The sequence below is a fragment of the Mus pahari genome, chromosome 17 (genome assembly GCF_900095145.1).
Source record: "Mus pahari chromosome 17, PAHARI_EIJ_v1.1, whole genome shotgun sequence".
In the NCBI taxonomy this organism is placed as follows: domain Eukaryota; kingdom Metazoa; phylum Chordata; class Mammalia; order Rodentia; family Muridae; genus Mus; species Mus pahari.
Genome location: NC_034606.1, coordinates 30,825,523 through 30,845,681, shown reverse-complemented (window position 1 = coordinate 30,845,681; position 20,159 = coordinate 30,825,523).

Sequence of the window (20,159 nt, the reverse complement as noted above, 5' to 3'; positions counted from 1 at the left end):
AAAACCTAATAGTGATATATTATTTTAAAATATCATACAGTTAATATATTTGGAGTTATTTAAAATTTATATTGAGAAAAACATATGTATTTTCAGTATTGCTGTAGACAAGCATCTACATAAGACTGTTCAATTTATTATTGTTTGATATCAAACAACTTTTATAATACTCATTTTTATTGTTACAATACTTTATAAATTTTACCGAATATGATAAAAAATGAACGGTATTGCAGATTTTTATGGAGGGATCTCCAGGAGGAGTTGGGGTACAAAAGGGGAAGAAGAATGTGATGTAAGTCTAGTCAAAATATGTTTTTAAATATTAGCAAATTCAGGTAAATTGAAATTATGTATCCTTTCTTATCGTAATACAATAAAACTTAAATAATAATAATAATAAATAATATGTCCAGATTGGAGAGTAGAGTGGAGTAACAATCTGAAGAGGAGTAACAACTGCTTGCATCTCTCTGTGAGCCTAAGGAGTTAGAGAAAGTCTCTGGGAAATAAAACTTCTAAAAGAGGGTTTCTCCATCCCCACCCAAGACTTGCAAGGAATGACTATTTGCATGAAATGTCAAGGTCTAGGATCTCTTTCCCAGAGCTTAATGTTGAGACACTAGTGATAGCAATGTAAAGCAGCCCAACTGACATCTTGAACCAAGAGCTGATTAAAGTCACCTAACAACATTACTGAGCAAAGGTTTGGTGAAATGATAAACATATCTCTGAGTTCTAGGCTATCCTGGTATAGAGCAAGTCTCAGGTAAAGAAAAGCTTAGGTCCAGGAGTGGTGGTACACACCTTTAATCCCAGCCCTCAAGAGATTGTGGATGTAGATCTGAGTTCAGTCAATCAGGGGTCAGTTAAGTTCAAATCAGTCACTTTGGTGTAGCTCTGTTGCTTTATTCACCCCAGTGGCAGTCGTGTGAGTTCCTCACTATCTGCTCCAATGCTCTGGATTCTCAAATGAAAGACACACAGACACACAGCCTATATTTAATGTGCCTTAATCAGTTCAAGGGCTGGGCCACTCCCAAACTTCCATGTTGTCAACGCCTCCCCTCCAATACTCCTGAATTGTTATTTACTAAGATATAAATTCCATCTTTGCTACCCTAGACTCAGTAGGGGCTAGGGAGACTGGGATTATTCTTTCCCAGCTCTTACATGATTAGTATGCCTCTCTTCCTTCCACTCTCAAGCCAGGATCTTATTCCTTTCATGGCATGGCTATTCTCCCTCTTCTCCTGTCCCCTTGCCAGAGAATCCTAAAGAGCCACCTCTGTCTTTCTGCCCAGCCATTGGACACAAGCAATACAAGCATTAAAACAAATCCACAACACAATTCAGATATAAGTAGTTGGGAGTCTGTGCGTTTGAATACAGGCCACATGCAACTGAGTTGAGTTGAATTGAGTTCACTCAAATGAGGCAGTCGAGTTCAGTGAGTCAGTACATTGGATTTGAGTTCCAGCAGTTCAGCAGAGGCAAGTGAAGTCAGAGAATAAAAAGGAGTCACACGATCAGAACAGTTTGCTAGAGTTAGTTTGAGTCCAAGCAGAGCAAGAAGTCAGAAGCTAAGAGAAGCCAGTTTGAATCAGTCAGCATGGAGAGGAGTTTGAGCCAGAACTGCTGAGTTGGACTTGCCAGTCAAAGTTCAGAGAGAACTAGATAGAAAATGTGAACTTATTCATCAGTAAGCCTTGAAGATGACAATCACTTCAGGTGGATAAAGGTTACTTTTACATGTCATTGCAAAAATAATACCCTCTGACCAAACTTGAGAGCAGCACTAGTTCATGAGAATAAGGACAAATATTTAGAAGGCACATTCCCAACATTCCCATGTAGTAAAATAACAGTAGAAAGGTTCCCCAAACCTATGACCTACCCACAGCAATACTCTGGGTTATTTGAGGATATCTGTGCGACCCCTTTGACCAAGTAGATACAACCCAATCTTGGTACTAGAAGTTTAATTTGATGACAAAAATGGTTAGTTGACAATCTGTCTCCCACATTATTTGGCAATTTCATTTAGATCTCCTTTTTATATGTATGAGTTTTAGGAAACTTTTAGCATACTATTTTCCTATCCTACCCTTCAAATGTCCTTTAATTTTAGCTATGTCTCCCTGGATTCCCTCCCTAATTCCCTACTTTTCTCCCTCTGGGCATCTGGGTTTGGGAAGATTGTAATTCTAGATGCTAATATCGAGTCTTGTCATTGTTGGGTGTCTTTGTTTCTTGGTTTCTGTTGCCATGTCTGGTTCTTAAGAGAGTTTGTTGGCTGTATGTTGTCTGGTAAGACGTTTTCTAGAATTCAGATAGGTGTGGCCACTAGGAATTCCAGATAAATTGTGTTTCTAGTTATTGGGATCTCATGCTTAGAAATGGAGAATAAGGGATTCACAGGATAAGAAATCAGAATGTTCCACAAGCTCTGCTTAGACCCCTGGACATTGGAGCAGAGGGCAAGGGTACCTAGCAGGTAGTCTGCTGCATACCTGGGGATTAAAATCAGGGGTTGGACTTGGGGGAATGAAGTGAGAGGTGAAGATTTGCAGCTAACTTATCTGCTTCTCTGGATGGAGTGATCTGTGGTTTGCCAATGAATGCCTCTTTGAGTGGAACTTGGATAAAACAAAGAGTAGTGAAAGGGAAGTTAGAAGGGGAAGACCTGTGTGTTCCACTTGAGATGTGATGGCAAGAGGAGTTCTTTTCCAGAGCTAGAGATAAGACTGGAGGATTGGATTTGGAGAAGGGGGGGGGCAGATAAAGACTTGCAGTTTACTTGTTTACCTGTTTCCCTGACCAGAGTGTCCTGTTGGTTTGCAGGGTATGCCTGCTGGAGTTGGAGCTGGGATAAAGCAATGGATGGTTAGAAAGGAAGTGAGAAGGAGAAGGTCTGTGTGATTGACTGGAGGTGAGGACAGAGAGGAATGACAGACCACAGAAAGTGGTCCACTATAGAGCTGGGGGTGAGACCAGGAGTTGAACTTACAGTAGCCAAGGAAGAGTTTAATATCTGTAGTCAGTCTACCTTTGTCCCAGGCTAGAGTGGTCTGTGAGTTCCCAGGGAATGCCTTCTGAAGCTGGGGGCTCCTTTGGTCTGTTATTACACAGAGGTTATTTATGATATGATTTATGATATGATACACTGTCATATAATTTATACCATGGCATGTAAAATGATGGCAGTGTCTTCTAAGGGCAAGGTTTCTGGGTTTGGAGTCATCAGGTGCTATGAGGATTCTGTTCAACTTCTTATATCATCTGACCTTTGCATGTGTTTCTCAAATATTGAATGGAGACATAGAAATTAATTCATGGACTTGTATAGTGATTACCTTGATTATTTCCAGAACCTACAATGAGATACATTAGATAAAAGAGACTCATAATGTCAGCATCTGGCCTCTATATATGCGTGCATGTACACCCAGACACAGATACACATACATAGGCATATAGCACAGATGCCCAAAAAGGAAAAATAAATATAACTTCTCTAAACAAACTTTCAAAAAAAGTAACCCTTTTTGTCTTTATTTATAAGTAAGAAAACTAGGGAACAGGGTAGACCAAATAGTCATCTCAATGTACTATTTCTGATCTACATGGAAATGAGGATTTTAAAGAAATTTTCACTACTATATTTCCCAAAATTAGCATCATAGAGGGTCATGTAACCACAGGAATGGACAAGGTTTAAGGAGAGATATGTAAAGTGAAAACTCAACATCATGTTTAGGTTTCCCTGTAACATAGCGATGAAATGAGGTGAGATAATTGTAGAGGTCACCAAGGAAACTAGAAGGAAACCAAGCCTTTGTGTCATAGAAGCCAAGAATTAGTGTACATAAACAGGCCCCTTATTGCTAATTTCACAAATGATCCCACATTCTTCTTTTATAAAGTATCCACGGAGGGTGAAGAATAATGATCACTGGAGGAAAAATGGACTCCTGTCACCTTGGGCTTGCTTACAGGTGTTACAATGGAACCTTACAAGGGTCATTCCTTCTGTTAGTTTTTGGTGTCTGAATAGATAAATCTGAGAGAGTTACTTCTTACATGAATTGTACATTGATAGATATGCATTAGCACGCTTCTGTTGCCAAAAGAAGTGCCACGAACTGAGCAAGTTTTCCAAGAACACTTTCTCATTTCACATCAGTATCTTCTTTCAGATCACACAGCTGGGAAAGGCATGGTCTGAACCTTGCCATGTTAGATGATATTTTATATGGCTCCTGGTGAGGGCTGCTCCCTTCTAGAGACTAGAAATTGCAAATCAAGGTGCTTACAGGACCATGAAAAAGGAACTGTGTACGTTTCCCTTGTAGCTTCTGGTAAATCCTTGGCTGTCACAGTGCAACTCCAATTTCCACAGAGCATTCTTTTGTGCATTGTTTGACTCCTAATTTCTCATTTTTATGAAGATATTTATTATATTGATTAGAAATACATGTTGCTCTGGCATGACCTCATTATAAATAATTACATCTCTGATGGCCCTATAATGATACAGTGCATCCTGAGGAACAACCTCAGTGAATAAATCTTGGAAAGGATAATCTTGGAATGTCCATTCCTTCTGCTTAGGCATTATCCCTTCCTTCTGATGACCCAAGTCAGCATCTGAATCCATACAGCACAGCAGCTAGATTGATAGGCTCTCTGGTCCGACTGCCACTTACCAGCTTTGTGACCGGAGATAAACTACTTCCCCTCTCTGTTCTCTGCTTTCTCATTTCTGTACGTTAACAATAATAGTTCCCAGTGTGCCAGCTGCCGTGAGAAATAAATGAAATGAGTGGGATGACTGAAGCTCAAACTTGGCATTGCAAAGGCCATCTTCTCTGGATGTATGTTCTCTGACGAACATCTGCATTTATAAGGAGCTTTAGTCTCTAAAGCATACTCCTGTATTTGCCATAATTTGTTTCATACTGAATTCCACATAGCACACCAAAATTTTAGTCTTAATTTTCAATGCATGAAGGTGCTAAAGAAAAGAGAAACTGACTCACTAGAAAAAGTATCAAATAACAGAGGCAAAAAAAAAAAAAATGTAGCAAGACCCAGAGAATGCAACTATGAGGTCAGTTGTCTTTAATCCACATCAACTGAATCCAAGCAGATTAAATATTACAGCCCTACAGAGACCCACACTCTATTGTGATGAAACCAGTGTTTATATGAGTTAACCCTCAAGAACAGAACATAATCATGACAGAATTGCTGTTTATAGATGTGCTACCTCATATTTTAAAAAAAAATTCCAAATGCGGTCCACTTTTCAATACCAATATTGTTTAATTTGTCTCTAACATACTACATGTCTGTAACCTTTAGAAAGATGATGGTTGTAAATTGCATGGTTTCTCAGCCCTTCTAGAAATCATGGGAAGAAAAATAATGGATTATATTAGCTTTCGGGATTCACCCACAAATAAAACAGAATCTTTTTGGCTGGGCGTGGTGGCGCATGCCTTTAATCCCAGCACTTGTGAGGCAGAGGCAGGTGGATTTCTGAGTTCGAGGCCAGCCTGATCTATAAAGTGAGTTCCAGGACAGCCAGGGCTATACAGAGAAACCCTGTCTCGAAAAACCAGAAAAAAAAAAAAAATAAAGAATCTTTTCTGTGAAATTTCCTGCAAGGCTTTCAGCATGGACACCATGGGCCAATGATTCTGAAATTGCTCTGCCTTAGCAATTAGAACTCCTGTGGTGCCCAAGGCATCCAATTATAGCAGGGAAGTAGTATAATAACGTGGGAAGTTATCCTGATCGAAATGATATCTTACTAAGTTCAGTGAGGATTAGGCTTGAATAATGCTGAAGTGTGAACTCTCAATTAGACATTCAGTTCTGAGGAGAGAGGTGCTTTTCTTGGAGTCATTTGTGATGTTTTTTTTTTTTCTCACCTTAAAAATATTGAGCATGAACTCTCTGGAATGTCTGGAAATGTAGTTCTAAACATGAACAGATAGGGCAAAAGAAACTCTGGCATTGCAGAATAGTTCTGTACCAAGGTAACTGTTTTTCACTTTAAGTGTATGAAAAAGAGATGTGGTACAGAGAGAAGAATGGTCCTGTTGGCAACCCTTCGGTATCTGTAGTAAACAACCAGGATGACTCAGGGAAGGAAGAAGAGTTTATTTGATCCAGAGTCTGCCCCACCTAGGGATCCATCATATCTGCTGACACCAAACTCAGACACTATTGCTGATGCCAAGAAGTGCTTACTGACAGGAGTCAGGTATAGCTGCCCCCTGAGAGGCTTTGCCAGAGCCTGACTTATATAGATGAGGATGTACACAGCCAAACACTGGACTGAGTGAGGAGACCCCCATGTGGAAGTTAGGGCAAGGACCGTAGGAGCTAAAGGGGTTTATAACCTGATAGGAAGAACAAGAATATCAACCAACCAGACCCTCCCAAAGCTCCCAGGGACTAAACCACCAACCAAAGAGAACACAGGGGTGGGAGGGTACCCATAGTGCCATCTGGATGTGTAGCAGAGGATGGGTGGCCTTATCTGGCATCACTGGGAAGGGAGCCCTTTGGTCCTGTGTCAGCTTGATGAACCAGGATAGGGGAACGCTAGGCCACCAAGGCAGGAGTGGGTGGGCAGGTGGGAGAGTACCCTCAGAGAGGCATGGGGTGGGAGGGAGAGATAGGGGGCTTGTGGAGAGGAAACTGGGAAGGGAGATAACATTTGAAATGTAAATAAATAAAATAACCAATAAAAAAAAAGAGCTCATCAAGTAAGAAGCTAAGGCCTGCCCCATTATGCACTTCTTTCAGCAATACCCCTACCTCCCCACACAGTGCCATTCCCAAGGGACCAAGAGTTCAAATGCCTATGCCTGTGGGAACATTTCACATTCAAACTACCACACAGACTCCGCCAGGACACCAGGCTTTGAATCTCTGCTCTGCTGTTTCTATGACTGTGGGACTCAGAGGACTGAGCTGCCCCTGTTTGCACTCAGACTTCTTTTCCAGTTACTAGCATCATGACACTCTTATGCCTTCCATTGTGCAGCACAAGTTCTATGATGTGGTGTTGCTAAGGTTCTTAGAAGGAAGAATCTATTAGTCTTCCCTTTCCAATTTGGGATTCCTAAATCAATGCGAACTCAATAAATACATACATGTGTACTTTAAGACATGTTGACATTTATGAGCTCCATGACTATATTGCATTGAAGAATAATTTAGGATCCAAAATTAAAGAACTGTGAAAATTATCCTAATTAGGAAAAAGACATTGACAAACCTGTGGCATATATGTATAGGAACACATATACAACCCCTACACAGCCCACAATTAAATGTAATTATTCAGATATACATATGTATGCACAAGCAATTATATATATGCATTCATATACAAATGCACAAAAACCCCTACAAACATGTATACTAGCACATACACAGAAACCACATACATGTTTGTACTTTTCTCTTTATGCATAAGTGATGAGGATCTTATCATGCAATAACATTTTAAGCACATGGGGAATAAAATGATTAGAAGTAAAATCCACCAGGTCTACCGTATCAGTATATTAAAGGTCTGTGTCGCCCTGACTGGCCTGACTAGGTTTATTAATAGTTTCTTTATCAGTTTCATGCATGAATATAACACATTCTGGTCATGTCCATCTCCCCACTCTCATCCCTCTGCTACTTCCCCCAACCCCTCGTCCCATCAAGTCCCATCTCTCACTCATGTTGTTTATTTTTACTTTTTGTAAGGCGAAAGGAAATAGTATAAGAATTGCATGATGGAGAGAGGGATGTAAAACATCTTGTGGGCATGCACAAGATGAACTCACAGCACCTGCAAGATCCCCCCCCATAAGATCTGCATAAGAGTGAGCCCCTATAGATTCAGTCACAGATGGAATAGTGGCACATGGTGTCCTGCTCCATTCAGAAATGCTAACAATGGCCAGTGGTGAAGTCATCGTTCTCAATAGCGAAGCCACTGGTGAGTTACCCCTGTTACAGTAGATAACTTCATGTCCATGACCACATGAGGAACTCGAGCTAATACCCGTGGGTTACAAAAATCTAAATACTTTTAAAAAGCAGATTGTGATGGGGCTATTTCTATATTCCTATCATAGTTAAGCCACAGTGCTCCATGATTGAATTAGGTAGTTTTGTTGTTACTGTAACAAAACACCTAACAGAAGCAACTTTAGAAAGGAAAGGTTTATTCTGGTGACAATTTGAGGGATAGTCCATCATGATGAGGGACGCATGGTGGCAGTTAGTTTGAGGCTGCAGCTTACACTGTATCACCAGTCAGGAAACAGAGAGCAATGGGTATTGATGCTTAGATAATGTTTTCCTTTTTATGCCGTCAATGGCCATAGCCTGTGGGGTGGTGCCATTTGCATTGAGGATAAGTCTTTTCATTCCAATTGTACTCTAGATAATCCCTTACAGACATGCACAGTTTTATCTCCAAGATGATTCTAGATTGTGTCAATCTGATGGTTAATATAAAATATCACAGTGATAACTTTATAACCCACTATAATGATCACACATCATATTCTGTGTAGCCAGTTCTTTCAATTGCCTTAAAATTCTCTAGCTTACTTTTTATATATTGTACAGATCTATAATTCAAGATGCTGAAGGTCTTGTGGCTTTTCCAAGTCAACACAGGCATAGAAAGTCTCCAATTTGAACCCAGTTTTCCCTGACCCCAAAGTCCTTGGGATATTTTCTCTTTAATATGTTTATTCTCTGAGGTATGTGTTTTTTTAATTTATTTTTGACCATAAAGAACATTCCCCTTGAGTATTCCTAGCCCTGTGGAAGGTTACTAACCCATGTTTGATCTGAGTTTGAATAACAGTGAGAGAATAGCAGCCTCTCTAGGCTGCAGGCCCAGACTTGCGTATACCTCCCCACTCTCCAGCATACAGCCTCAGTTTCCCTCCCAGGTTCTCTGGAGGCCCATCCTATCTTAGGAAAATCTGGATCACACGTTGTTGTTGAATGGTTCTCTATGCAGGCTGAATATTTCTGAAAAGAAAAAAAGTTTATGGTGCTAAATTTCGCTCCTTCAAGTAGGCAATCTCATGCTCAGAGCATTTAATTACTTATGACAAAACAAAGAAGCCAACTTAATAGGATAATTGCCCATGAAACAGAATTAAAGAGAATCAAAAGAAAATTTGAAGCAACAATATTCTCTTGTCTGAGGGAAGACCAAAGCTAATTGTTTTCTGTCTGAAGCTCCTTTTCTGGATGTTTAAACCCAGCCAGAGTTTTCAAGCTCTTTGAATAGTGTTGCGTTTTATTATAACTTACTATAGGCAGTAAGGTATCTCTAACCTTGGTCTTTGGAATTGGCCAAAATATTCTTTTTTATTTTTTAAATGAAATGTATAACATGTTCCTTTTCCTTTTCTTCTCTTTAACCCTTTCAAAGAACCCTCCCCATGAATCCTACCTCTTGTTCTTTAATTACTTATATATACATTTCTAATTATCATATTTCTAAATATAGTATAATTGGCACAGTCTGTCCTATGTTACTTGTATGTGCCTGATTTCAATGCTGACTACATGGTATTAGGCTCTCCTCTAGGGCGAACTATACTTCTCTCACTCTCTGCAGTCTTTAGTTGCCTCTAGTGCTATGTCTAAGATTGAGGTCTTCTGAGATTTCGCCCCTCTGTTTTAGCATGCTTATGAGTGTTGTTTTTGTTCAGATCTTGCTTAGGAAGCCATGTTGTTGAGACCTCATGAATGTAACTTCTCAGACCTCTCTAGGAGACACACTCTCACGGCAGACTTCTTGTTCCTCTAGAGGACAATCTGTATCCCGTTTTCAACAGTCACAATATATTCAAAATAAACATTATTAGCTATACTCCACTAACAGGGTAGGTTGCAGTCTTCACTGGGAGAAGGGGATAGCTCCATCATTTCCCAAAATAGAATGATAATGTCAGTGTTCGTATGGTTGTAGACACAGTCCCTGTCAGGCACCATTGAAAGTCCACTGCTACACTATTTCAAGAGACACCATAATGCTCATGAGGGCCTTAATGCTGCATGTTCCTGCACTCCTCAGGTTCCCAGAAATACCCCCAAGACGAAAGGAAGTTCTGTTCCACTCACTAGAAATTAATTTTTAAGATTTATTTTATTTTACTAAGAATTTCCACTTTCTGTGTAGCCTCTACTACTGTTCAGCTTCATGACCTTAGTTCTCTATTATTGTTATATATGTGTGTATATGTACATGCCACATATCTATAAAACAATAATTATATGGTTTATAGATAATTGTTATTGCGTAAACCTACTTAATCCACCTAGCTTTGTTCATATGGTTATGTGTTTAGGATGGACAATGTGGGTTTGGGTAACCTATCATGGAAAAGACTGGTTCAGTGCGGATTATCTTAATGTACTGTAGTTTTATAACCATATTTTATGAAGCCAAAAATAGATCCTATTTAATAATGGAAGAATCTTTATAATATGCAGTGTATGATATATAAAACTCTGCTAATAGTTGTTAATTATAAATGACAACATATGTGGATTTACAGGTAAAAATATTGAAGATTAAATGTTACATAAGTTGTATATAAAGTTGTGTTCAAGAACTGAATTTTTAGAGACTTAATTAAGTCATTAAATGTAAATGAAAGATGGTAAAAATCTGGGATGATTTACATAAGTGCAAAAAAGTTTAAATATTCACAATAAATGATGTTTGAAGAGAACAGGAAGGGCCAGAGAGAATCTGGACTTTTGCAGGACAGTGCCATCAGGGATTGTCTGTGGTAGAGTCTGGAGAATTGTAAATTAAGTATGCAAGTGCTAATTAAAAACACTTGCAATGAATGAATGAAAAACAAAAGAAAGGTTGTAAATTTCCAAAATACCTCAGGTTTGACATAAGATAACACTAACAATATAAATAAGGTCAAAGAGTTTTGTCTAAGTTGGTCTACAGTCAGAATAAAGCAAGTAACTCCTCATCCACACTCAGAACACACACAGGTTACCAGTATCCTCCCCATCATCAGCCGCCAAACCCATACACTATTGCGTATGCCAGCAAGATTTTGCTGAAGAGACCCTGATATAACCGTATCCTATGAGGCTATGCCAGTGCCCGGCAAATTCAGAAGTGGATGCTCATAGTCATCTATAGGATGGGACACAGAGTCCCTAGTGGAGGAGGTAGAGAAAGAACCCATGGTACTGAAGGGGTCTGCAACCCTATAGGTAGAACAACAATATGAACTAACCAGTACCCCCCAGAGCTCGGGTCTCTAGCTGCATATGTAGCAGAAGATGGCCTAGTTGTCCATCATTGGGAAGAGAGGCCCCTAGGTTATGCAAACTTTATATGCCCCAGTACAGGGGAATGCCAGGGCCAAGAAGTGGGAGTGGGTGGGTAGGGGAGCAGGGCAGGGGGGGGATTTTTGGGATAGCATTTGAAATGTAAATAAAGGAAATATCTAATAAAGGAAAAAAAGTTGTAGAGGGAATGGGAGAGATAAGAATCCTGAGAGACTCTGCCAGAGCTTGACATATATAGAGGTGGATGCTCAGAGGGAACCATTGGACTGACCACTGGGTCCCCAATGGAGGAGTTAGAGAAAGGACTGAAGGAACTGAAGGGGTTTGTAACCCCATAGGAAGAACAACAATATCAACCAATCAGAGCTCACAGAGTTTAAACCAGCAAACAAAGAGTACACATGAAGGGACCCATGGCTCCAGCATTATATGTAGCAGTGGATGAACTTATTGGGCATCAGTGGCAGAAGAGGTCCTTGGTCTTGTGAAGGCTCTATGCTCCAGTATAAGGGAATCTGAGGGTTTGGAGGTGGGAGTGGGAGGATGGGGTCATATCCTCATAGATGCAAGAAGAGGTGGGATGGGATAGAGGGTTTCTGGGGGATGGGAAGTGGGAAAGGGGATAACATTTGAAATGTAAATAAAGAAAATATCCAATGAAAAAATGACTAAGCATAAAAAAAAGAACAAATAATAAGGGATGGGGAATGCCAGGGCCAGGAAGCGGGAGTGGGTGGGTTAGGGAACAGGGCGGGGGGAGGTTATAGGGGGCTTTGGGGATAGCATTTGAAATGTAGATGAAGAAAATATCTAATAAAAATGCCTTAAAAAGAATAAAGTCCACTATATAATAAATATAATTAAAGAATATTTAATTAAGAATAATTAAATAATAAATATAGAATAAGATTCTGATTCTGCATCAAGAAGTCTCATGTGAACTCTCTTGGGGACAATTAAAATTTTTTTTAAGATATTGTTTAAACTTAAGTGCTTTCTTGAGGATGTAGAGAAAAAAAATCTAGTTAAGTTAGAACAGAGTACTCAAATGTTCAAAGCATTATTATGATTTCTGCCCCTTAGTTAGGATATTGAGAAAGATTAGTGGGGCAATTTTCTGAGTCAACTTTGAACTCATAGGTAGTCCAGTTTATTGGATAAGCATTTAACATAGTCCACCTACATTCTAGGGCTAAAGAACTTCTCCCTGTTGTTCACAGTTGAACACATTCTTAAGAAGCCAATGCATAGTAGCCATTCAGCATAATTATATCAAGTGTGTGAGGTGAATTAGAACCAAGATGACATTTATTTTCATTCTCAATAAACTCATTTTGGGCCTTCAGGTTTTTACTGATGGAACAGTATGGATACTTTGACTATTGCTCCAAGTTCAGTTTTGTACATTCAGGTATGGGCTTTCCAGATCACCTCCTCTTGAAAAGACTTTCCTTTGGACAGTGTGTGTTACTGGCATCAGCCTAAACAAATACTTACTTTACATCTGTTGTTAGGTGGTGCATCTTTAAACCTGTGAACAAAAGGATATTGGAACTTGCATGTTTGTGAACTCAATTTTGGAATTTGAGCCATTTTCAGGTTCAAAGTGTCTCTATCTCCTTTTAAAACTCCTAAATTTTTAGTTGAAATCTTAAAATGTCAGCAAAATTAAAGTTTATAGTGTAAATGCCACAGAGTAGAGAGTCTAAGGAATATTTTCCCCTATATAAGACCTTGAAAGCAAAAGTTATTTGCACTAAACTTTGAGTTTTTAAATTATAAAATTATTTCTTTCTTATCTTTATGTTGCAATGGCTAGCATGATATCTGGAATATATTATGTCAAAATAAATGCTGGACAAGGAAATAAGCTAATTGGCTTCAACATGACATTCAAGAATATGGAAACAGTGATTTGCAATAAGAAGCTGGTGGTACTTTTAAGTGAAATAATACAATTTAAGATTCTCTTCATCCTGTTCAATCCCAGGCACGTATAGAGCTCACTAAAAATGTTTTCAAACATAGCCACTCATTGAACAACCAAAGAGCACCAATAACAAACTCCATATGTTGGCTCGAAAATACTTTTGGACCACAAAACTGCGAGAGGCAAGAAATAAGGTTGTATTATTTGCTTCCCTGAAAATTAAGGGAAAAAATGTTGACACAAGAAAGATCCCATGTTATGTGTAAATTATGCAACTCATTTAAATTCATGGATATTCTACATACTTAACCAAATATTAACTGTATAATGAAATGACATTATTGCACATAATGCATAGTAGCAGCACAATGAAGATTTTTGGCTGGCTATCCTACAAAAATCACTTTTAGAGTTAGTTGAACTATGTTTGTAGCTTGGATGAGTCATTGAGGTATGCATGTATGTTTTATATGTGTATATATAAGTATATGTATTTGGGGTGTATTTGTTGTGTATAAGTGATGTGTGTGGTATGCACATATCTATGTTCATTCAGTTTCAATCTTACCACAAGGCCTTTTGGACATACTCATTGTGACATTCAGAGCACACATTATGTGACCTCTCCATAAAGGCTATTTTTCTAAAAATCTTTTACATGCAATTTGTAATGTTCTGTGTCATGTAGCTCTACCCTTAAAGTCATATAAGGTTAAGCCAAGATGTAACTCTATTAATTCTTTTCCCAGAATAGCATAATAGTAAACATATGATCCCATCAGAACATCCTTTCTCAGAATTAGTTTAAGGTTCATATGTCATTTTCTATGTGATGATGATTTCACAGTGACCTTTAAGACACACAGCAGCTCTGTTTCCCAACATCCAATCCCCTGGGCTCATCCCTAGCACTAGAACAGAACACCAGCTACAGCCTTCCTTCCCCTTGCCCACATCTCTTGTGGATTCTACAGACTGTCCTCCTAGCCTTCATTCCCAAATTGTTGCTCTGTTCCAGACCCCCAACTCCTGCAGGCATTACCTGCTAATCCAAGGGTTACTTCTCCCACTTCTCCCAGGGCAACAAGTAGGCTGAATTGAGACCCATACCCCTTCAACTGCTCCTGAGACTTAATGCCCCACCACCCCCAACCCCTGGCTTATCCCAGCTCAGTAGCAGGATATTTGCTGTGGTCTGTTTTTTCACTCTTACCCTACCCCCAATGGGTCACAAAAACCTTCTACTTTAACCTTCCTTCCCCCAACTCATCCCAGGGTCTCAGCCTCCAGGATCAGCAGTCATTCAGTGTGAAAACACCAGTTGACCAAGCCAGGAAAACCAGCACCACATAGCCATCACACTCTCTGAAACTCTGGTGAGGAAACAGAAACCAAGAGACAAAACAAAACACCTACCTAACAAAGAAAAAATGAGAAATCAGTACATAGACCTATAATAACCCCAAATCAAGATGCTAAGATGCTAACATAAACATACAATCAACCAAAGCCAGAGTAATATGTCTTCACTAGAGTCCAGATATCCTATCACTGAAGGCTTGAAATATTTCAATATAGCTGAACTACAAGAAAAAAACACTAAAACAGCATTTATGTATGTAATAGAATTCCTTCATAAGGAGGAAATGAATAAATCCATAAAGAACTCCAGGAAAACACAAACAGTGTAAGGAAGAAAGAAAATTGAAATAGAATCAATAAAAACCCAAACTGGGAGAATTTTGGAAATGAAAAAAATTAGGAATTTAAACAGAAACTACCTAGGCAAGCTTCATCAACAGAATACAACAGATAGAAAAGACAATTTCAAACACTGAAAATACAATGAAAGAAATGGATACATTTATCAAAGGAGATGTTAAAGAATCCCTGACACAAAACACTCAGGAAATTCTAGATTATGTAAAGATCAAACCTAAATATACATATATAGGAGGAGAAGAAACCTGGCTCAGTCATCCAGAAATGTTCTCAACAAAATCATAGAAGAAAATTTTACGAATCTAAAGAAGAAGATGCTTCTAACAGTGCAAAAAGCATAAAGAAAAACAAATAGATTGGACCAGAAAAAAATTCCCCTTGCAATATAACAGTCAAAACATTAAGCGTGCTGAAGAAAGAATTAGTATTACAAGCTGCGAGGGGGAAAGACCAAGTAACGCATAAAGATGGACCTATTAGAAGTAGACTTGACTTCTCAAAGGAGACTCTAAAAGTCAGAAGGGCCTGGACAGATGTACTGCCAGCCCAGATAAATATGCCAGCAAAACTTTCAATCAAAACAGATGAAAAACATAAGACATATCATGATAAATCAAGTTTAAACATTATCTGCAAAAACAACCCTACAGAAGGAAAGCACCTACCTAAGGAGGTTAACTATACCCATGAAAACACATAAATAATCTCACACTAGAAAAACCAAAGAAAGAAAATACACACACACACACACACACACACACACACACACACACACACCACACACACACACACACACACACACGCACACACACACACATGCACACACACTCTCACACAAACATACACACTATCAACATTACCACCACTCACAACAACAACAGAAAAATGACAGGCATCAATGATCATTGGTCACTGGTATACTTTCATATTTTTATGAATATGTTTATATTCTGAATAACAATGTTTTTAATCTCTCAATAATAAATCATAGACCAACATTATGGATTATAAGAAAGGATCCCTCCTGTTGCATCCAAAAGTATATTTCAATATCAAGGATAGATATTATCACATGGAAAATTATTATAAAATTTTATTCCAAGCAAAGGGACCTGAGAAGCAAACTGGTTTATTCCTTTTAAAGTTTAACAAAAAAGATCTCAAACCAAAACTTAACCAAAAAAGATAGGGAAGGACACTATATACTCATCACAGAAAAAAAAAAAATTCACCAAGTGGTATTTCAGTTCTTAACATCTCTGCCCCAAGCACAACAGAACCCAAGTTTGTAAAACAAATACTACTACAGCTTAAATCATATACTGACTCTCACACACTGATACTGGGAGACCTAAACACTCCATTCTTACAAAGGAGAGATCATCCAGACAAAACTAAACTGAGAAATAGTGGACAAAGCAAATGATATAAACCAAATGAAACAATAGATATTTCACCCAAACACAAAAGAATATAGCTTCATCTCTATAGCGTTGGCTCTTGGTTCCTCAACCAGTGTCAGTTGTGGGTTCCATATCATAGAGTGGATATTAGGTCAAATCAGAAATTGGTTGGCTACTCCCACAAGGCCTGTGCCACCATTGCCCTGGCATATTTTCCTGCATGACATAGGTTGTAGGTCAGAGGTATTGTGGCTGAGTTGGTGTAGACTTTTCTCTTTCAGTAGCCTGCACAGTACCTTCTTACAGGAGACTAGAATATAGAGGTGAGGGCCCCCTATAGGCTCCAGAATGCTTCTCAATGTTTAATGAGCATTATCTCAGCAATGAGGCCTGGCTCTCAGTGTGCAAAGAGCACCTCTGTCTTAGCAGCAGCTTGTATTGTTTGGTGATTTCCATGGGACACTCTTGGCCAACAGCTCAACTGAATGTTATATGGGCCCTCCCCTGGAAGCCTTGCCTGTCTATACTAGTTGGCCAGTTGAGACTCCATATCTCCAATTACTATGATCCTTCATTAGGATCACCTCCATAGAACTCAGGAAGTTTCTACTTGTTATTAGGGTTCTACTCCCCATTCCCCACACTTCTCAATTCCAGCCATCTCCCCATGCACTCATTTCGCTCCACTTCACGACCCCCACAATGCTCCTGCTTTCATACAACTTGCCCCAGGCTGACCATAAAAATCTCTGAATTTCTCCTTCCCATGGAGATACATGCACAACCCTTAAGTCCCTCCTCTTTATATAACCTCTCTGAGTCTATGGATTGTGACTTTATTATCACTAACTTAAAGGCTAGTATCCACTTATAACTGAATGCATACCATATTTATCTTTCTGGATTGAGTTACCAAATTCTGGATGAATTTTTCTAGTTCCATCTATTTGACTGCAAACTTCATGAAGTCATTTAAAAAAAAAAAACAGTTGAGTAATACTCCATTATTCAAATATTCTACATTTTATATTCATTTTTTTATAGGGTACATCTACGATCTTTCTACTTTCTAGCTGTTATGAATAAAGCCACAATGAGCATGGTTGAGAAAGTGTCCTTGTGGTCACATGGAACACCCTTTGGATATATGCACAAGAGTGGTATTGGCAGATCATGAGGTAGATTGATTTCAACTTTCTGAGGATCACTATATTAACTTTCATAGAGACTCTACAAGCTTATGCTCACATGAGCAAAAGAGTGTTTCCCCTGCACTGCAGTCTCTCCAGATGTTGCTTATGATTTTCATCATGGACATTCTGACAGGTATAAAATGGTATTTCAAAGTAGTTTTTGATCTATATTTCCCTGATGGCTAAGGTTATTGAATATTTCAATACGTGTTTGTTAGACATTTGAGATTGCTCTATTGAAAAATCTGTTTAGATTTGTACCCCATTTTTAAATTTTTTAATTGGATTGTTTGGATTTTTGATATCCAGGTTGTTTTTGTTTTTTGGAGTTATTTACATATGTTGGGATATTAGTCGTCTATCTGATGTGGAGTTGATAAAAATCTTTTCCTTTCCTGTTGGCTTCCAATTTGACCAATTTATAATGTCCTTTGCTTTACACCCCCAACCCTGTCCAACTGATCCACTGAAATTATGACTCCAGTGCTCCCGATCCTGCTTGCTTGCTGCTTATGCTTTGCTGCACCATCCACTATCCCTTACTATCTGGGCACCCAGGAGGTGATGCAGCAACCTTGTCATCAAGATCACAGTGGATGGCGAGAAGGCCAATCAGACTGCTGGGTTTCTTAACTCCTCTCTTCCCAGATTTAACACCGAACTGTTGGTTACCAGACAAGGACTCTACACTGGAAATAAGGTACCTGTAACCCATTCCCACCTCTGCCACCCCACTGTAACCCCTACTGTCGCAGGGATCTATGCGGCCTCCAGAGAATGCTTGGTGGACTTGCACCTTGGGGCTTACTCCATGCATTTATAGTCCGGTTATAAATAAGAATGAGGAATTTTATGTTCGATTACAGCATGTACTCAGAGTGGCTTATTAGTCTTATTAGGGGAGGATGTCTTCAACCAGCTAACACTTCCAAACAATTGGGTTAAAAGAATGGTCATTTCTACTATGTTACCTAGTTCTCTCCTTGACAGGACTGGGGCTTCAGAAACATCTCAAGGATTCAAGATGGCCCATTGCTGAAAGGGGAGAATGAGAAGGTTAGGTTAATTCCATGACTGACTTCAAATTGGCAGTTAAGGAGACTAGGCCTAAGAATTGGGCAAGCCCAGGCAAGTCAATTACTAATAGAAAAAAAAAAAAAAAACCCAGGCCCCAGCCTTCTTGCCTTGATAATGGCTGCCTAGAGATAGAATAAGATAAAACTCATATACCCTAGAGGAATTCCTCAGCAACAGTTTCCAGCCTTCACACTGGATAATGGTACCAAAATGCCCAGAGATAAGAGTAAGATGAAGCTCATCTACCTGGGAATTCCAATGAGCTTTAAATCTGGCCTGCGAGCTCACCTGAGTGTCTCTCTGTCTATCAGAGAGACATGGTAATGTGGTAATGGTCTCTCTCAGAGAGACCCAAGCATGCTGAACTTCTGCACAATAAAACACTCTTTGTATTTGCATACTTTTTGAGTCTGCGATGTCATTCTTTCGCAAATCATGGACTCTTACAATTAAATTTCTCCCCTACCCTCCCAAAAAGACCAGGACTAGATGATATTAGCACAAAATTTTACCAGACTTTTAAAGAACAGTTAATACCAATATTCCCCAAATTATTTTACAAAATAGAAACAGAAGGAACATTGCTCAATTTATTTTATGAGGTCACAGTTACCCTGATACCAAAACCACATAAAGACTCAACAAAGAAAGAGAATTACAGACCAATCTCCCTTATGAACAAAGACTCAGAAATATTCAGTAAAATGGTTCTAAAATGAATCCAAGAACACACCAATAAAGATCATCCAATTTGTTATGATAGGCTTCATATCAAATATGCAGGGATTGTTCAATATATAAAAATTGGTAAACTTATTCCACCATATTAAAACACACCTACACACACACACACACACACACACACACACACACACTCACTCACATATGATAATCTCATTAGATACAGAAATGTCCTTTGACACCATCCAATACCCCTTCATTTAAAAACTCCTGAAGAGATAAGGGATATCAGGGATGTACATTAATATAATAAATGTGGTTTAAAGCAAGTCTATTGCCAGCATCAGATTAAATAGGAAACAGTTCAAAGTAACTCAACTAAAATCAGAAAAAAGACAAGGTTGTCCATTCTCCCCATATTTATTCAATATGCTAATTAAAGTTTTATCTGGAGCATTAAGAATAACTCAAAGAAATAAGTACTTTTCCTACATAAAAATGAGAAATGAACTGAGAAAGAATGGCTAATATCAAAAACTCAGGTAACAGCAGATGCTGTTGAGGATGTGGAGAAAGAGGAATACCTCTCCATTGCTGGTGGGATTGCAAGCTTGTACAACCACTCTGGAAATCAGTCTGGCAGTTCCTCAGAAAATTGGACATAGTACTACCGGAAGATCCAGCCATACCTCTCCTGGGCATATATCCAGAAGATGTTCCAACTGGTAATAACAGACACATGCTCCACTGTGTTCATAGCAGCCTTATTTATAACAGCCAGAA